Source organism: Pygocentrus nattereri, chromosome 4 (genome assembly GCF_015220715.1).
Source record: "Pygocentrus nattereri isolate fPygNat1 chromosome 4, fPygNat1.pri, whole genome shotgun sequence".
Taxonomy (NCBI): domain Eukaryota; kingdom Metazoa; phylum Chordata; class Actinopteri; order Characiformes; family Serrasalmidae; genus Pygocentrus; species Pygocentrus nattereri.
The window spans coordinates 44,600,686-44,614,891 of NC_051214.1; the positions used below are offsets into that span (position 1 = coordinate 44,600,686).

A 14,206-nucleotide genomic window follows, 5' to 3' on the forward strand; every position below is an offset into this window, starting at 1 on the left:
CAAGGCCTCTCATTATCGAAGGGGAATGCCTGGGAAAAAAACAGCAGGATGATGTCATAAGGAGGTTATCGTGAAAAAGGTCTGCGTAAAGAGCAGCGGATTTAACTGTAATAGTCACTCGGAAAGAAACAGGAAGAAGTGATGGCTCAACCAACCAAACCAATGGGAGGGATTGGCACTAAAGCAACCTCACTCTGTGGCAGACCTCTCAAGACACACTGCAGAAAGCAAGCAATTAACGTGGCGTCAACAGTTGTTTTTGCCCTGTCCTGAGCTTGAAAACAAACATGATTCACAGGAGAAGCATATTCCTCTTCAGTGGGAATGAAACGCCCAAATTATGTTATATATCGTCGCTGTCCAAAGAAAACCATGTATCTCCGTTATTGTTGATTTTTATTCTTCTACATCATTTCAACACACGATAGGTCCTTTAAGTTGTGTGAACATTTCGTAATGAACAGCCCAATAGAAATGCTCTAAAATCACTTACAATAAAATCTCTATACATTAAATACATGAAAGGTAAGGGTGTTGTTGCATTCTCCTGCAAAGTCGCTATTTTGGAGATACTTGTTTTTCTTTGGGCAGTGACGATATTTTAAATATTGCCACTGACGGGCAACATAAAAGCTTTCCTTTGCATTCTGCACTGGGGCTGAGCCAGTTCTATCAATTTAAAGTTTGGGCCCCTGACCATAGGACATTTTGTTAATATTTCAAGTGAAAAGAAACAAGCATCTACTATTTTAAAATACACACAACACAGACTAACACGCCACCATCACATCAGAGTCACTGCAGTGCTGAGAATCATTCATCACCCAAATAATACCTGCTCTGTGGTGGTCCTGTGGGGGTTCTGACCATTGAAGAACAGGGTGAAAGTGGGCTAACGAAGTATGCAGAGAAACAGATGAACTACAGTCTGTAATTGTAGAAGCATAAAGCGCATCTATATGGTAAGTAGGGCTGATAAAATTGACAAAGAGGGGTAGAAAAAGAGGTTTTCATGTTATGGCTGATCAATGCTTGTGCAACCTCCACCCTAAATCACTGCATGGACTTTGAAGACTGAAAACACTGGACTAAATTAAACAAAGATGCAACACAGCTGATAACCATAGCTACAAGTAGTTCTGCACCAATGCTATTAAGGCATGACTTGGCCAACAGGATGTGCAGAAGCAAATATATTCATTATAATATCTCCAGAGCAGGAATCATGTTTCTTAAAAACTTGTAAAACTTGAACGTGACCGGAAACCCACTAAAATGGTCCTAAAACGATGCATTTCTGGCACAAAGAGGCAGTGCCCACTCTGAACTTCGAAGTTCGAAGCTTGGCCAAGTAGAAATATACAGATGTAAGGTTCTCCAAATTACAGCTGCAGGCACTTCATAATCCTCAGTTTTATTTGCTCTGGTTTCCTGTGTCCTGGAGCTTTATGTTAATGCATGAGATGAGAGAACAGACTATAGAGGTATTAGGAAAAGTGGATAAAGTAGCTTTAAACCATGCTCCAGTAAAAGCCTAGTAAGAAGAATTAACTACCAAAAACCAACTTCAGGTCCCAAAACTATGAGTACTCAGTACTCTGTAAAAATGCAGTGGAAGGAGTAAATGAAGCCTCTTTTAGCAAAAGTTGAGCACTAATTGTTATTAGTAGACTAGCATTCAACACTTTTTGGGAGCTGAGGCACAAAAAAGCACATGCATGTACAAGTAGCCCGAAGGTAATACTTGCAGTGGCAGACAGAGAGGAAAATGAATTCAGAAGTCTGTTCGCATCTTAACCAGCACCTTTTGAATTAGTACTTTAGCCTCACCAAACCCGGACCTACAGCTCCGCACATTCAGCTGATTCCACATTTGCTTTTCCACATGTTAAAAAATGGAAGGGAAGGGGGAGGGTGTTTGCCAAGGACAATGCTGGCCCTGTTTATTTTGGGTGAAAGTCTGCTCTCAGACAGGACCCTTCCCTTCCTCTGCGGCCTGACGTTCAGCAGCAAAAACTCACTGATGCTCAATGGCTCTTTGCTTTCCAAGCCTGCGGTTTTCCAGCTGAGGAGCTGAGGACACGTGTCGCGTTTCTCACACACACACACACATGTTCAGGTGTAAACAGGCAACGAGGAAGGTATCTTAGCCACTTGGCTTACCTTTTACTGTTGTTATTCAGAGATTTATACATTAGAATTTGACATTAGACACTGATTAAATGGTAACAGAGAACAAAAACAGGACATTTGGACAAACATTTAAACAAACAATTCCATTAAAAATGAATAAATCATTGAAGAGACACACTGAGGATGCACCAATTCAGATTCTGATTTCTTTCTTTGAAGCTCACACTGAGTGGGCTAATTCAACACGTGAAACATGCCAGCACATTTCTAGAACTTGGTATCAGCCAAATATGCAATCGAAATGTTGTTTGCTCATTGAAGAGCCAAACTTTAAAAAGTTTCACATTTTAAGTCAGTTCACTTTTTAGGCCTTGTGTGGTGTTCATGTTGTTGTTACTCAGTGGTCTGGTGATCCCACCGCATTATTGGTTTATTAAATCACAACCATAACAATTTATGTAAAAATATCAGGTGTTAAAAATATCACAAGTGGCCAGCGTAGGGTTCTCCTTTAGCAGCTGTAGCCAGTCAGCAGCCTGTCCATGTTGTCCAACCTCACACACATATACAAACACATACACACACTCTAACAGCAGGTCATGTGGGAGGAGAACAGAGTGAAGGGACTCAGTACCTCTATAGTTTTAATCCCCGCAAGTTCATGTGTAATATAAATGTATTAAAAAATGTGTTATTTTATATATAGCCTTTGTAGCAAAGGCTAATTAATCTGAGGTTGAAATAATAATAATAAATCGCATAATTTTTCCTTTTGGTAAATACTGAAACTGGGTCCCACAGACCTGAACACCACAAAAGGGTAAACACAAATCAAACAAAGTGCTACACTTTAACACAATGAGTCATGAATAACTATGCTATAGCTTTTTTTACAGCATGAAACTGCAACATAGCTCAGCCAAAATAAAAACGATTAATTGTCCGATTGGCAATTTCCTGTTTTGAGCATAAATCTGAGCATTTGAATCTTGTTCATCCCTAAACACTCCAAGTAACATCCCTAAATACAAGAAGCTTTTAGCCACCAATTAGCATTGCGCCCTTGGATCCCTTTTTGAACCAGTCTCGTGTTTCAAGGCGTCTATGTTCCCAGGAACCTCATACATTTCAGTCAATGAGAATGGGAATCTATTTGGTGATAGGCAAGGTTTAAATGTTTCTACTCATGATTTTATATTCACAACATTGCACAACATTGTTAGCCAGTACTAGATAGACCCTTAAGACCAGCCCAATACCATACCATTCAGTATATACCATGTTAGTTGCTATTTAAGGGTGTTTTGAGGTATGACCCAATGACCCTAATCATGACCTTAGGAACCCTTTTATAGGCTCCCTTAATTAATCTTACTGAGCTATGGTGTATCATGTCATCACTGTCCGAAATAAAAGATGTATATCCATTTTTTTCCTATAAGCTCCAAACGTTCCAAAATGAGTTGTTACATTAATTTACACTAAATGTTTTTTTTTTCCTACTGTTCAGTATTTTGGAGATGCACATTTCTCTTTGGACAGCGACAATATAAAAGTCTGAGGGCTGCAGACATCACATACTTGTCTAACCCAAACCAGGTTAAACTCTTCAACACGTAATCCTAAACAGACTTGCTTATGTGGTCTCTGGCTCCATACGGCACACAACAATGGACAAAGTACAGGCTTTGGGATGACTGCTAAGTGTTTTCGCAACGTATTTCTGTCCATTTTTACTTAAAACAATGTGTCATACAGAGACCATAAAAGCTACGATAGCTTCACAGCTCTGATGCAAATCTAAGCAAAATGCTCAGCGTTGGTGACTGATGAGCAAAATGTTCAAAAACTACTTCATACTGCTTTAAATTTATCAAAGTTCAGCCATCATAGGTGCCTTAAATAGACCAAAGCTTAGACAAGAACTTAATAAGCCAATGTAACTGAACAGCCCAATATCCTCTACAGAAAAATATAACAACAACAAAACAAAGTCCACTATGCCTGAGATAGCGAGACATTTTGTTGATGCAGGCCATTGGCATGTGGTGCGACGAATTGAGTTGAGTTTGGCTAAAATAAACTGTGAAGATGTTATCGCGCCCCCCTCCTCGTCTCCAGAGCTGTAGAGTCTACACCGCCTTTGTGGAATTACACGGTTCCGCTGGGCCCAAACAAGCAGGTTAATGTTGCGCGTGAGCCAGGCTTAGAGAAAATAACTAAACGCAAGGAGCGCTAAAGCCATATCACATTCCTCCATCGGAAAAAAAAGTCCCTTTGCACGAGAAAATGGAGGTTAATTAGGTAGAAAATCCACCACAAATTCCACACGGCAGCAGTTCAGACAGCTGGAAACAGAAAGCCCTTCTTCTGCATTTGCCCACAAAAGACATGGAGGCACTTTCAAAACTCGATTAGAGATGCAGCCAGGCTGCTGGCCAACAGTGACCAGCAATGGAAAAACGAACGCAGGAGACTAGTGATGCTTTAACTTCACTTTCCTCGCCCTCTCTCCGGCTCTGTCAGTCTGGTCTGCGTGAATATGAGGATGAGCCTCAAACCGTCCAACAGAAGAGACAGTGACAGACTGACAGACAGACAGACACACAGAGATTAACCAAAAGGGTATCGTTAATATGAATGAATGTAAGATCAGTGCCTTCATGCTGAACAGCGTCTGTATTTCTTGTCTTCCATCACTAGTCCAAATACAGGATGCTGGCATTACATACACACAGAAAAAGATGGTTCTTCAAGGGTTCTTTAGTAAAGAGGTTCTAGTAAAGTTAAGATAAAATCTCACAAATGTGAAAATTCCACCTCCGCATTTAACCCATCCGTGAAGTGCAACACCACATACACACTAGGGGGCAGTGAGCACACTTGCCCGGCGCGGTGGGCAGCCCTATCCACGGCACCCGGGGAGCAATTGGGGGTTAAGTGTCTTGCTCAAGGACACCTCACTCATGGACTGTTGGCACTGGGGATCGAACCGGCAACCTTCCGGTTACAGGGCCAGTTCCCTAACGACTGCGATTCCAGGTTCCATCAATCTGTAGAACCCTTTCATGATGCAAAAAAACCCTTTAATCATGCAAAGGGTTCTTTGAGTGCTCATGGTTCTATATAGAACCATTTTCTTTACTGAAGAACCTATTAAGAACCATCTTTTTTAAGACTGTAGAAGCACTTACACTGTACCAGTGAAGAAATCTTTGGGTCTTCTGGATCTTCAGAGAAGGTCTAATGATTTGACATATGTTATATATAACCTTGCTTGAATGCTCGATAACTAAATAACACATACGACTGTGTGATTGAGTTGTGTGCAAAAGTTTGGGTGCCCCTAATCAAATCACATGAACTGTTGATTTTCTAAGTAACCGTCATGTGTACAATGTGTAAACTTATATTTACTTAGAAAAGCAACAAAGGTCATTTGACCAGGGGTGTTCAAACTTTTGCATACCACTGTACATCGCTGCAATTGTAATTTTTCATGCATGTGTCTGCAGATGCTGATGCCTAAACATTGATAAAATGTTGAAATTGGGACTGGATTAGCATTATAGAGAAAAATAACATTACTGTAGGGTTACAAATGCAGTATGATGAATAAAGTACAGACATTTTAACACAGTAACCCAGCATCACATAAACATTCTGCTCTAATGAGGCCAATAAACACATCAAAAGTTAGCTTGAAATATTACACTTGTCCAGATTTTTTAAGCAATTCTCTGTGACTCCAATATGATTATGATTTTTGTGAGAAAAGGTAGCTCAGTTGTGCCAACTCCTTCCTAAACCTTTGGTTTACCATGGGTCATTTTTTATTGGGCCGTCAAAGAGCTGTCATCTAAATGATGCTGAGAACATGCAATTTTTAGGTTCTTTATTGAACCATTCATTCACAAAGGATTTGGAAACTAGTCATGGAAATATGAGGCTGCATGGCACCGTACAAATAAATGGAAAACAGGCTCCAGTGAAAACCTCAGTCATTACATGGTGTCATCAAGGAATTCACACTAACTAAAGTTAAAGACCATTATTTAATGCAGACCTTCTTATGTATACTTCAATTAACTGAGATAACAGGTAAATTCAGGTATGCCCAACTGTAGCATAATTCATTTTAATCTTGATTTCCTCCAATGGTCCTGAATGGGTCATGTTTATAAATAGTCATACATCACTGCCCTCATTGAATCCACCCTTATTGAAAGCCTGTTTTAAACAAAGCTTAACTAGGTGTAGGCTCTAATCAGTCAAACAATAACTGGCATGTCCACTGGCCATATGGTTGCTTGGTGACCTTTGGAAAGCAGGGTGGCCACTTCATCTATAGTCTCAGGAGGAAAGGAGGCTATGTGCTACGGTCCCGAGAGGTTGGCTACGAGGACACTTGAGATCGTTTGGATTCCATGGGCCTTGAAATAATTACAAGAAATCTCTACTGAGTTCTACACAGATAATGTGACACTGCATACTCCATATCAGTTTAAACATAAAGCAATATTGGGTAGCATGTAAGGACTGGCATGGCAGGCAAAATGTACAGCAACTGCTCATCTGTGTTGATTGTTTTGAATTTACTTGATTCAAATGTAAATAATTCCCACAGAAATACCATTTTTTATCCGTCATTCCGATCTATACTCTCAGGAAAAAGGTACGAAACACTGGAGCAGTACCTCTCTTGTCACTTCAAGGGTACATCTCAGTACCTTTAGTCAGGGAACACAATTGTACCATAATCCATTAATATTATCATTTCTAAGCTGTATTGACTTCACACACCCCATTTCATCTTCAGGCTTTTTACTTTTTTTGCTCTGTATTAAAACATTAGGTTATGAAAAGGTGTAAACACACACTTTTCCACTGGGAAAATGTATTTAAGGTACAGTTACTTGGATGACTGTTGCACCCTTGAGGGAGCATTTACATTGTTTGTGCCTTGAGTATCAATCAATGCCAATCCGGTATTTGTATTTTCATAGATAATACAGGTGCAGATATACTACTCTGCCAATGAATACTACTGTAAAACGAAGTTTTGGTTTTAGTTTGTGTGCAATTTAAGATTTTTGACTGGTATGTTTTGTTTTTTTTGGCTTACTTTATTAAAACAGAACATTTCTGTGATACAGGGTTTAACTAGTCATTAGTCAAGTCATTATATTTTCCATATGGTTTTAGCGGAATGTAGTAAATAGAATACAGACTGGAAGCGAAACAGCCAAACATTCACATTTTATACAATCACGTTTAGAGGAATGGAGGTTGTTTCAAACACCATTGAGCATTTTTATTTTATTTGAGCATTTTATCTCATTTTTCTCCCCAGTTTAGTCACTGGAAATTCCACATGCTAGCTAGGCCTTCCTCTTTTCAAACTGCCATTGATGCAATGTCATTTGACAGCTCAACATGCTTGCAGGAGAACACTAGCTGCTAATTCTGCTATGACAACTAACAGACACCACATTCACTAACAGCATGCTATGGGATGTCACCTCATGAAGGACTAACCCTGCAGAAAAGGGACCATTAGAAACCATAATTAAAAAAAAAAAAGGTTTTGCCTTTCAATAGGACTTGGCTTAAAGCTTTTCAATGGAGACCACTAGTTTCCTGTAGAACATCAATATATCAACTCATCAAAAAAGCCAAAACGCATTACAAAACTATAAGGAACCAAGAGAAGCACTTAATAGTTTCTATGGGTTTTGTTCAGCAGGGAACACTTAGATGGTAGTGCCACTCAAAAGCAAGGCAGATTATTAATTAAGTTATAATTTTCCACTGTAAATTAGCTCCACACTGCAGACATTTAAAGTGCTTTGTTATCTTCTGAAACAAAGCCTCAGGTTGTAGATAATGTCCGTTTACGTAACCTCTCTTATAGTGGCATAGATCAAAAAAGAATAAAAAAGGAAATAGCTCAGGGTTAATACAGCTGATACCCGATCTTTTCAAATATGACTGTATCTGCTCCTCTGGATTAGATCAGGACGTCCTCATGACCAACACCATCACTGCATTACTTTTATTCACGTCGAAATCATGTACACACAACATGACAACTGAATTAAGGCATTTAAAACGGACACAGAGAGGTCTGTCGTAGACACCATTCAGTTCAGATGTCAACTAGAAGTTTAATCTGTATTTGTTGAGGGTGAAAAAAGCTCATTTTTCAGGTGGTTTCACTTTCCAAAACAGGCCTCCATAATAGACACCATCATGATGGAAAGGCAGACATAACAAGCAAGCTCATATTTTGACTCAATTAGAATTAGTGTATGGGTTAGCCTGGTTGATACTCTAGTGTGGAATAACAAAGACAGTGCCTGCTCCCACATAGACAGCACGGGCTCCCATATGAAAGCTGAGACTTTCCGGGAGAGCTCGTCAGCGCAAAGAAAACACAGACTCTAATGGCTCTGGACACAAGTCAGATTCAGAGACGCTGGACTGAACGCAGCATTCCGCAGCCACGCTTGACCTCCATGTGCTTGCAATCTAACAATACCCATCAGGTGCACTAACGTCAGCGGACGGACATTGCCGGCCAAACCGCTTGGCCAGATAAGCATATGAAAATGCTGTGCACTTGCGCTCCATTGAAACCAAACAGCAAGGCTGATTTGTTGCAATCAAGAGATTGTGCATATCGCTGAGTGCTAAGGTCATGTTTGCCAGATGACTTCTGTTAAAGCACAAATGTAGTGGACCTGCTAGGACATATTCAATGTCTTTTATAGAGGGTGAGTCAAAAGTCACAGGACACTGTTTTATTTCAGAAATGAAAGGGAAAATGACATATCTGGAATACCCCAGCAAGTAATGAGGGGGTGAGGGGGCCTATCTTTTAGGTTGCCACGGCTGCCATCTTGAAAGCCACCATATTAGATCAAGTGTAAATTTTTCCAATGGGAAGGTGGTCATGTACCAGAAATGTCAATTTCCAAAATCAGATTTGCAATATCTCTTGTGGTTCAAAAGTTATCAACACAGAAAGTTCAAAACTTTTGTTGTTCGTCACAGGTAACTGAAGATGGAATTGATGAAAGAAGAGAGGATTGAGGTGATCCTGATATTCAACTCCCTGGTCATTGGATAGGCCGTCGTGGACCTCTGGAATGGCCTCCCAGATCACCCGACCTCACAGCACTCGACTTTTATCTCTGGGGTCATCTCAAACAAAGTGTGTATGCTGAAAAAATCTGCAACAAACACCGCCTTCAGCACCGCGTCGTGGGGGCTTGTGACAGCATTTCTCCAGAGATTCTCATGCAGGTCCATAACGATTGGATCCTGCGCCTTCAGCTCTGTGTTCAGCACCAGGGACAGCACACTGAACACGTCAAATAGCTGTGCATCGCAGGCAACATTCCCAGTTGTTGTTGCAACAAGAGATATTGCAAATTTGATTGTGGCAATCGATTTCTGAGACAATTCTGGTCTTCTTTGATATGCTACATGACCACCTTCCCATTGGAAATACTTGCCCTTGATCCAACATGGTGGCTTTCAAGATGGGGGCCATGTTCCAGACATAGCCTAAAAGATAGGCCCCCTCACCCATTACTTGCTGGGGTATTGCATCAATAAGCATTGTACACTGTATGCACAAATCATCACACCTTTCCCAAGCCTTGTTGAGCTCTCAAAGAGGAATTCGCCCGATTTTTCAAAGTGCATGCATCAATCATTGAGTTATGGACAATCAGTCAGAGTGAGTTGACATGAGATGGTTCAACTTAACTCAGATTTCTTTAGAGTGGTGATAGGCACCAGGGGCTCTCATGTCTACAATGCAAATGTTGCCATTTTATTTTCTATTCATATGATCAGTGAACCAGGGAATGGTAAAACAAAGATAAATCCTTGGGGATGGGTTTGCCTCAAAACACTCTGCATGTACCTCTCCACTACTGATGGATAAAACAACGGACTCAGGCCTAAAACAATGTCTAAATAAACAATTTAATACTTTTTAAAACAGGGAGGTTTCAAAAGCATTGTACTCTTCAAATGTTTGGGTCCTATCACCACCACTGTGAACAATTCCGACTTAGTAAGTTACTTAGTTATTCCATTGATTTAGTCAGCCTCATAGCTCCAGCTCAAAAACTAAAGGAGCAAATGTCAGACACCAAATATGTTTTGGCTGAACTCCTTTTGTACAAATTTGCATAGATTATTTTTTCCAACCTACCGCTTAAAACTTGCTGTGAAAATGATGTAAGTTCAATTTCGTGGAGGTCTTCATTTTCATACGCATTCGCCAATCAAATGACACACAAGACGTTCATTCCATTTTTAACCAGTGAACTGGGCCAGATTTGTCAAATATAGCATTTCAGATGCATGCTGTTGAAGGCAGAACGCCAAGCAGAAGTAAAAAATACAGCAGGGAGTGCATTCCTCCGTGATGTGGCCATCCTGATCAAAAGGGCCAGGCATACATAGAGGCACGGACTGGTGAAGGCAGAGTGAGAGACTGGTGATTATGGGCTAGTGTTTCCACAACAGAGCTTCCTTTGTGCCATATGCAGAGGCACTGGGTGAAGCTATTGCTTTGGACCTGATCTAAGATCAGCTTTACCTCTAGCGCCACACTCCAAGACTTCAGCCAAGCTTTTGTGTTCTCTTTAGCAACCTGCTGCGACACACACTCCTCTGTAGCGTGACAAAAGACACACACTCTCGGTCAGGGGGAAGGGGGAAGCGGAGCCACTTTGAGACACAATGAAGATGCATGAGGATGCTGTACGGCTAACAAGCTGTGTTTGTGCAAAGAGGACATATATTGAAAAGCACTAAGGTCATGATGGTCAACGATTAAATGGTTAAATGATTTGGGCAAAATATCTAATTGTGATTTTTCTGATTAATATTATTTTATACAAAATAAGGCCTAGGCCTATTTTTTGGCCAAGAGGACCAGAACATCCACATTTTCTGGCTTGAATGCTAAACATAGTGCAGCAGACTACCAGTTAGTTGTGGTTATGATGTCACAGCACATGGATGTTCGGTTGTTTCTAGCTAGTCTAACACTACAGGCAGTTCACAATCTCTGTGTTAGCAAGTTAAATTCACCCCCTTAAAATGTACTAAGACTGTTGATTAACCTTTCAGCCCTACTTTAAGGTATGATGTACTGTAACTGATAGAAAGTGGATGCTGTTATTCATAGATGGATTTTTGTCTCTTCAGAGAAAACCAACACATTTTCAGAAGCGACTCTACATTTCTATATTACCTTATGCTCAGCATCTCGACAACTGATACGTTGATACGCTGATATGCATTAAACATCTAATATAAGAAAGCATACCAAAACTAGGATTTCTGTTTAGTTTAGCATTTGTGTGTGTATTTCATATCGTCGCTGTCCAAAGAAAACCATGTATCTCCATTTGTGTCATTTCAACATCAGCTGTCCTTTTACGCCGTGTTTAAATGTCAGGATGAATGGACCAACAGAAATGCTATAAAATCACATGGAACAAAATCTCTTTACATCAACTTAAAGTGAAAGTTTAGTGTGTTTTAACCTTCTCCTGTAAAGTTGCTATTTTGAAGACAGTTCAAAATCTTTGGACAATATATATATATATATATATATATATATATATATATATATATATATATATGATTAGAATAATCAAACTAGGAAAATGCATTAACGGTACTAAATAATGCATCAATAATTTAACACATTAACTCGTTTACACTCTGAAGCATCTGTGGAGGAGCACACTGAAGCCCAGCTGCAGCTCACAGTATGTTGCCATGATAGAATCCATAATTTTACCCTCTTGTTCAAATATAGCTTTTAAGAGTTTTAAAGTAATACTCTCAGCCATCCGACAGGCTAAGCTGGACAGTGCTAGCAGGAGAACCGTGGATAAATCAACGAGCGGCTAACTATGAATATATTAAAAATAAAAGTTGAAACTGTGTCCACTCTGTGGAAACCAGAGGATTCTGATGTTAATGGTCATATAAACTCTGCATTCACAGGACGAAATGTATGTTACTGGATAATAAAATACACTAAATTTAAGTGACCCTTATTAGTCCCACAACGGGGAAATTTCACCCATCTGTGAGGTGAATCACCACATACACACTAGTGAGCACACACACACACTAGGGGGCAGTGAGCACACTTGCCCGGAGCGGTGGGCAGCCCAATCCGCAGTGCCCGGGGAGCAGTTGGGGGTTAGGTGTCTTGCTCAAGGACACCTCAGTCATGCACTGTCAGCTCTGGGGATCAAACCAGCGACCTTCCGGTCACAGGGCCGGTTCCCTAACCTCCAGCCCACGACTGCCCCCCAATGTTTTAATGTAAAAATATCTTCTTAGGTTCAAACTTAAGCAAATAAGACAAAAGTAGTCAACCACAAATAACCAGTTTAATAACTGTGTAAACCCAGAGGTAGACAGTAAGGATTTTACAGTGTAACAGTACATCGATTCTCTTGCATGTTGTTTGCGCACTTTTCAACAAAAATGTCTTTTCCCCACTGTTTCCTGGTCCTAGCTGAAAAATAGCGATGATTACACTGGGACTTTCCCCCAAAAAGATATCAATCACTGCAATACCTACTGTTTAATGGCCCGATCAAAGTGATCGATTGTTTGTTGAAAGGAATTGTACAGATGCGATCATACTAATGTGACATTTGAAATATCACAAAATATGTATAATTGTGTGAGCTTGAGGTTTTACACCCCTATGTATGTATACAGAGAAAGACCACCAGATGGATAGATAGATAAACAGATAAAGAAAAAGAGTATGGGGGTCTGTATTGGTAAAATGATTATGCAGAGAGTAGCAGGTGTTTCTTGAGCCATAAGAACGAAATGAACGGGGGAGGTCAGGCTTTGGGGGTTTTCACTGCTTTGTAACTGGTTCACAGTCCACAGGGACCTGGAGCCGCTCCACAGTAATGAGCTGGTATGAGAAAAACTGCACTTTTATCCCATTTTTTCAGAAAGGAGAGACGTTTCACATATATCAACAGAAAAGAGAACGGAAAACCAATGTTAGAAATAAAGGTTCTGTGCAGGAACATTTTACGTTCATCAAGGTACAAACAGTGTAACAGTGTTCCCTCAAAGGTACAACATTGCTTTTAAGGTCCAACTGTGTACCTTAAATGAGTTTTTTCCAGGTGAAAAGTACGTATTTGTACCTTTTCATAACCTAATGTTTTAAAACAGAACAATATAATGGAAAGCCTGGAGATGAGACGGGGTCTGTGGAGTCAATATAACTTAGAAAATATAGTTGCGTTGGATTATGGTACAATTATGGTTCTTGACTTAAAGTACTGAGATGTACCCTTGAAGGTACCACCCCAGTGACAAGAGAGGCACCACCCCAGGGCCAGTTTGGTACCTTTTTTCTGAGAGTGTAGGTCTTTTTACTACAGCAGAAATGACTTTGGAGACATGCAGTGCTGCCTGCCAGGAGGCTAAACTTCTCTCCGCACTTACAGCATTGACCACCTAACTAAATAGCTCTAACTAACTAACTCTAGAGCCATGAGCCATCACTAAAGCTGATGAGAACTAAGGAAGACTCTCAGCAATGCACACAAACCAGACTCGTAGCTGCACTCAGCCTGAAGCGTTTCTATCCAGCAAAACAGAAACTGCAAGGAACCTACATTAACCTCAAGAGCAAAGCAGAAGTCATAAAACCAGGCAAAGCAGAAAACGTGCGAGTTATTTACTCACCCGCTTCTGGAAACCAAAGACGTGTCTCTAAGTTATAAGTCCATAAAGGCTGAACCGAGTCAGTGCTGCTGTGCGCCTCCTCCGCTTTCACTGACTCACATCCCGCCAGGCAGGGTTCAATATCGGCGGAGGCCACGCCCCCCGCCCGCCTCCCTCACACACTCGCCCGCATCCCTCGCCCGGAGAGCTGTGGAGATCGATTCTTTGAGCCGATTCTTTGAACTGTTTACCGTTCACTGTTCGACTCACCGGATCTTCCATCCCGGTTAGCAGGGGGATAGCGCAGGGGTCGTCAGCCCAA

General features: G+C 40.7%; 1 protein-coding gene across 7 annotated transcripts in view; it reads right to left on the bottom strand.

Annotated features, from left to right (window-relative positions):
• LOC108444009 (T-lymphoma invasion and metastasis-inducing protein 2) overlaps window positions 1-13,983 on the bottom strand; it is a 76,838-nt gene extending 62,855 nt beyond the window's left edge. For all 7 annotated transcript variants that reach the window (XM_037538212.1, XM_037538213.1, XM_037538210.1 and 4 more), the window contains exon 1: window positions 13,906-13,983. The gene's annotated coding sequence lies outside the window, so the exon portion shown is untranslated. The remainder of the gene's footprint in view (window positions 1-13,905) is intronic.
• Between the last annotated feature and the right edge of the window lie 223 nt (window positions 13,984-14,206).